Source organism: Chenopodium album, chromosome 6 (genome assembly GCF_948465745.1).
Source record: "Chenopodium album chromosome 6, dcCheAlbu1.1, whole genome shotgun sequence".
Taxonomy (NCBI): domain Eukaryota; kingdom Viridiplantae; phylum Streptophyta; class Magnoliopsida; order Caryophyllales; family Amaranthaceae; genus Chenopodium; species Chenopodium album.
The window spans coordinates 53,089,239-53,095,599 of NC_137839.1; the positions used below are offsets into that span (position 1 = coordinate 53,089,239).

Below are 6,361 nucleotides of genomic sequence, written 5' to 3' on the forward strand. Positions count from 1 at the left end.
AAAAAAATGGATGATGTAATAAATAATTTAAGCGAGAAAATATGTCATGAAAAGTTGACAAGTGTCCACCAATAATATCAACAAGCAATTGTACTAGATTAGTGCGATGCACGACATAAAAAAATTATTAGAAATAAATATATTTTATATATGTACCTCATATGAGAAATATTATAGAAATATAACCATTGATTGCAATGCTGGTTTGATCTAAAATTTTTTGAACAAGAGTAAAAATTTAAGCGAATTATACAATACGGAGGAGTAATTATATTTGGAAGCCAAATTGTCACTCATAAATCCGTAATACTTTATAAAATGTGGAGTATATAATGTAATAATTATCTTTAAAAAAAATTATGATATAATATTTTAAGGTAAAATAGGGATCTTTCTCTTAAAAAAAAAGGTAAAAATCTTTAACCCTTTCTATAAATATGAGCAATCACCTACTGTAGCTTATGAACAGTACTGTAGCTTATGAATAGTGAATTTTCTTTTTTGCCCTGCTTCTTTCTTTCTCTCTTCTACTTAGTACTTTGTATTATTTTATTTCTCTCTCTTCCATTGAACCGTACACTGCTTTTCTCACCTCCATCAAAACAATTTTCTCCAATTTCCCTTCTTCATCAACATCAATTTAGACCTTAAATCGTAAAACAGATTTGAGATTTTTCAAGATGGAAGAAGATGAAGGTACGACAACAAGTTCGAGGTTAAAGAACTGGAAGGTTTAATTTTCAATTTTTTTTGCCTTTTTTCAGTTCGATTGTTAATTTGAGGGATTTTTCAAATTCGATTTTTTGTGTTTGATCTAAATTCCTGGTACACACTTTCTCCTTTTATAGTTTGCATCAAATTTATAGTTACTTCCAGATTGATAGTTGATTATTATTGTTCAATTTAGTTTCTGATTTGTTTTATTATTTTTCTTGTGGTTTGGACTCAATTTTGGTGCCCTTATTCTTCAGACTGTTTTAAGTTGTTGTTTCTAAGTTTTCGTCCTCATGGGTCTTTGGCATCCAAAACATAAACTTTTTAGAATGCATTATATCATGAGTTGTTCTTGTGGAAAGTTGCCCATCTAAAGTTACAAGTTATAAGAAAATGAAATTTTGATGAAAATTGTGTTGATAATTCAACTTTAAGGTTTGGTTCACAATTTACATATTATATACTGCATTTTCATTATTGCAATCATAGCCTATTCATTTTTAATCGTATATATATGGTGCTCCATGTCTGTCTACATTAATTTTTATTTGTGAGTATATTCTCATTTGCTCAATTCTAGACTAAGCTCCAGTTTTGACCTCTTATAACTTTATAAGTAGTTAATTTATATGAAGGGATCTAGAGAAAATGGGAGGAGAATAAAAGTATATTTTTTATATTTTACTGAACCATTTCTTCTAGGGTTCCTTAGATTCTGTAAAATTTATTTGGGTGGGAATTTTTTGGCATCAAAGATTAGGTGCGACATTGACACTAGGTTTATAACATTTTGATTTCAATTGGAGTCAGTGTATAAGTTGATTCAAGTGAAATTATGGTGGTTGTTGGTACTGTCAAGGCTGCTGAAGCAATTACGGAGGTTTATTTATGTGGATTATACAGGGCACTAAACATGTTTAAAGAAGTTTCTGATGGTAAAGGGATCAATAATTGGTACTTAAGAATTGGGTGGTAAGTGATTCCATCCATCTCTAATTTTGTTCTAATATTCAACCAATTGGTTTGGAATGATTTGAAGATGTTGAGATGGACAAATTTTAGATTCAGGTTGTTTTAGAATTACTGAAAGTTAGATGGCAAAGGTTGATTTTTTATGTTTTAATTTGATGAACAGGACTAGAGAAGACAACTGGTTATGTAAGAGGTGAAAATTTCTTTGAAAGCTAGGATTCGATGAGGATCGTATCACTTATGCTTCTTAAAACATATATTTTGAGGTTGTGTTGATCAAATAGCGTAGATTAAAGCATATATTATGAGGTTGTGTTGATCAAATAGGGGAATGAATATGCTTTGTGCCCTATCTCTGACTCTCCTCCATTGAAGCGTACTCTGAATTCTCTGTTGAAATGGCTTGTGCCTTTGTAAGCTTTCTCTCCTCTATTGAAGGAGGTTCTGAGGTAAGATGTTTTTCTTAATTAGTGAATATCAGTTAATAATCTAGGGTTTAACGTTGATTAATACCAAGAATGAGGCAGGGAGAGGTCATGGGAGTTTCCCAAAGACCGTTTTGCCCCTCTCCTTAGACGACCATTGTTTACGGGGGTTATCTTTTGCTGGTGGTGCTTCTTGATCTTCTAACCACAAAAATCACCAACCATTATAGGATGTGATGAGTGTAGTAGTCAATTTTAATATGGAGAATTATTTGAGGTTTTGGGTGATTTTTTTTTCATTTGGCTTGGCAGAAAGATCTAAGTAGTTCTTTATAGTTTGAATAATAGCTATGGTTCCCTTATTTTTGGACATGTTAGTTTGAAATAATGTCTTGATTCGACTATGAATTTTAGTGCACCATTGAAGGGTATCATTATTTTCTGCAATGTTTACAAATAGAAGACTAATATGTAATTAGAAACGAAAATAGAAATGGATAATCAACTGAAGATACTTTAGTTTCTGAAAAATCACAGTGAACATCCTTCTTGGAACTTTGGTTGCAATATGGCATACTACATCTCTGTCCTCTCACTCTCTCCTCCATTGTGGTGCACTCCGAGTTTCCCATTGAAGCGTTATCTAAGCTTTCTACATTTAAACTTCTTGTGATCTGAGGTAAATTTTTATCCTTCTTTATGACCATTGAGTATGAATTTGACAATCTACGATTTAATTTTACTCATTGTTTCATTTAGTTGTCAGTATAATCAATATAGGGAATTATTGAAATATTTTTTTTTTTCTAATTACTGAAGTTATGAGCTATTATAATGAATGCTTTTGTTGATACTTTTTGCTATGTGTGTGCAATTTAATCTGATTACATGAAGAATTATATGTTATTTTTTAAGTATGAACTAATAAATGAGTCAAATCATGAAATTTGGCCGAAAAATATTTTAAAAGTCTGAACTAATAATTATATGTTATACACTTATACCCTATTTTTTTAATTTTTTTAATAAATATTCTGGGTTAAAAGATTTGAGTTACAAGGATGAAGGATTGAAAATCATCGAAATATTGATCATCGTGTAAAAATGTATACAGTATATGCAAGCTTGACTGTAGGAGCGGATTCAAAATTGCATCCAATGTTCTTTTTGTCTTGAGCTGATTGGAAAACTAAGCGTCTTTGATGTAGGGATGTTCGACTGTAATGCGCTAACTGCTAAGTGTTAGAAACTTAACATACTTGATTCTTTGGTGCAGTATTGCTGCCAGATGGCCTCTTGTACAGATTTGTCAATTATACTATTTACAAAATCAATGCAGTGTTGCCAGTATACTAATAATTTTGTATTTCGCAGTAGAGAAGTAGAAACTTTTGCCTAAGAATGTCGGGGAGAAGACTATTGAGTGGTTAGACAAGTTAGGAAATTCAAATGGTTCTCTTCCAGCATCCCAAATCCGTTTGAATATGCAACAAGTAAATGCAAAATAATGGTATGATTCTTTGTACGCAGAGTACATTGGAGTAAGGTATGCTAATGCTTGTGATTCTTGTATTGGATGTTTCTCGTTTTTAGTAATGTTACTCATCCCAGTATAATTCGCCTTTTTGTAGCCATTGAGGTTGAGATTACAAAGGTAGCCGTCCCAATATTAATGTCCATGCTGATTAATTATGTCTGTCAGACCCGAGATTGATGCTTGTTGGCAATTGTAGGCCTCTATTCATTTATCTAACTCTCTAGAAAGCTATTATAGTAATTGTAAACATCTGTGAATATGGTCATGTCTTTCGGTGGGTATCAATATGGATGCTTTAAATTTTATTGAAATAAATCCGGACCCTAATTCCTAACCCAGGTAAAGTTATTACTAGCTGCTTACTGAATGCAATATTTGATAGATTAGGTAGATGAAGTATATCTTAAGGAAGAAAGTGGCTAATAGATGGTGGGCTGAAAATCAACCAATATTATGTTTCCCTCTTATGCAGCTTATTACTTCTTGAACACCAATTAATCATTGTCGTGTTTTAAGGATTCATGCTCTGTCCATGAATAGTATGTGGAAGATCTGGTACAAGCTAATTGGTGTTACTTGCAGAAGTCAAATAAGCTAAAGGGAAGTATAATAACACAAAATCTAATCCAATTTTATTAGTAAATTTAGGTTGATGATATTTTGCAATTATATGAATAGTTATACATTTTTTTTTGGGTTTCCTTTGTAAAAATATTTGTATTAACCACTTATCTAAAACCAATTATGTTCGTGAAATTTTTGTAAGATTATTTGGCATATTTTTCTTTTCTTTGTGAATACTTATTTCTTATCCTTTTCACCTTGTCAGCAATAGAGAAGGTTTTATTTATTTGATTATTTATTACTCGTAGTTTTATAATAAGTTGTCCAAATTGACATTTTTGTACGTAGTGTCTATGACTTTGATTTACGTTGCCACTATAGCTGCAATGAATAAGGCACCAGCGCTAACGCTTCTGTTCAGAATAAAGACAATGCTTTTGTTGCAGCATCTCAGTAGAAGGGTGTTGATTGTCCGTCACATAGAGAAAGAAATATAAAGTGAAGCTATTGACTTTGTTATTCTATTTGTTATACTATTATTTTTTACTTACACACTTATTGTACGTAATTAAATTCCATACTGTAATTTTAGGTATACAATTTCTTCATCGCGCCCATCTTATAAAAGAAGGAAGCATATGATCCAAGTATTTTAAAAGAAGCAGTTACCATAGGGATTATTAAGAACATGTTTAAAAATAGTTCCTCCTTTAATAGTTTGTGTATGTATAAAATGTGTGGTTCATGTATAAAGAATTGTTCATTGCATTCACTCTTTACTCAGATAATTATTGCTCCAATTCTCAGTTTTGATGGTTGCTTTGTATTTGCAATTTTTATTCATAGACAATTCTCAATTTTGATGGGTGGTTTCTGACTTCATATAGACATGGTAGTATTTATAAGGTGTTGAATAATTTTCTTAAGCACAAGCTGCACTTTTTTAAATGAAAGTTAAAGTTTCAACAATTTTGTATCCGATTTTAGAGTTTTAGTGATTGTGTTAAAACGATTGTTTTCGATTTTTGGTATGCCTATGAATTTATTGCGAAGGACATTTGAGTTAGTTTCTCTAACATACATCCCACGAAATTCAACATGAAACTTTGGACTATTAATGATGTTTGACCTCATATGCCAATGCAATTTAAAAATTCATGGACTAATCCAAAGCCATGCACACTTTTGGTTGCAAACAATTACAGAGTACATAGTACTCGTAATAGAAAGTAGTCAAAATAGTGCTAGGATGTTTAATGTGCGGACCAAATTATCAAAGACTTTTTAAAATGATCTATTATTTAGTTATATACAAAGTACATTATTAAAATCTTTTATATAGGTTGTGTAAGGAGCGAATTGGTTATAAAATTTGCAAATTCATAAAAGGATACGAAAAGATTACTAAATAGGATAAAGTACAATTCAGATGAAAAAAAAAACTTAAAATAGCTTATTAAGAGCAAAGTCATTGGTTGTCCAAACTAATGATGATCATAAAATATTTAATACATACGGAGTTTCTTTTTCTTTCACCTCATTCATGCCCAATTCTTATACCCACTTATGTATGAGGAATTTTAAAAGAAGGAAAGTTAGGCATTTGTAAATGCATAACATTGATTAAAATATTATTAAAACACATGATAGAGAGAGAGAAAAGAGGAGAGAGATAGGAAGATAGAGGCCTGTAGGTGGACCCCACCTATTTTTTGGTCGGATTGTATCACGTGATGGGGGACCACATGTTGATTGTTCCACAGAAAGTTTATATGGTACCATTAAATTCTCAGTGGTACTATTTATGCATTAAATTTGTACAACTGAATGCATATATAATACCATTATGTGCATATATAATGTCACTGTATATTCAGTGGTACCATTTGATCATCCAATGATACCAAAATATGCATTCGTTTGTACATATGTATAATTACATAAATACCCTTGTTATGCATTTGTAAATGCCTAACTTTCCTCCATTTCTAGTTCCTCACTTATGTCTATATACTCTCATTGATTGCCCTGGTCATAAATATTTTTTTAATCATACTTGTATTAAAACACTAAAAAGAATATAAAAAAATCATTATCAGCCAATTATAGTAGGACAAGTGGCGCACTCTAATTTTTTGCCCACCTTTTG

The 6,361-nt window shown here is 31.2% G+C and overlaps 1 long non-coding RNA gene across 3 annotated transcripts; it reads left to right on the forward strand.

Moving 5' to 3' along the window:
* Nucleotides 1–487: 487 nt before the first annotated feature.
* On the forward strand, nucleotides 488–5,001 carry LOC145636088 (uncharacterized). 3 transcript variants are annotated; one of them, XR_014114013.1, is made up of 3 exons: nucleotides 488–2,135; nucleotides 2,649–2,790; nucleotides 3,486–5,001. It is a non-coding gene; the product is annotated as an uncharacterized LOC145636088 (long non-coding RNA). The 3 variants fall into 3 exon arrangements; XR_014114014.1 differs by having other exon boundaries at nucleotides 488–731; nucleotides 2,632–2,790; XR_014114012.1 differs by having other exon boundaries at nucleotides 488–731; nucleotides 3,486–5,000.
* Nucleotides 5,002–6,361: the final 1,360 nt, after the last annotated feature.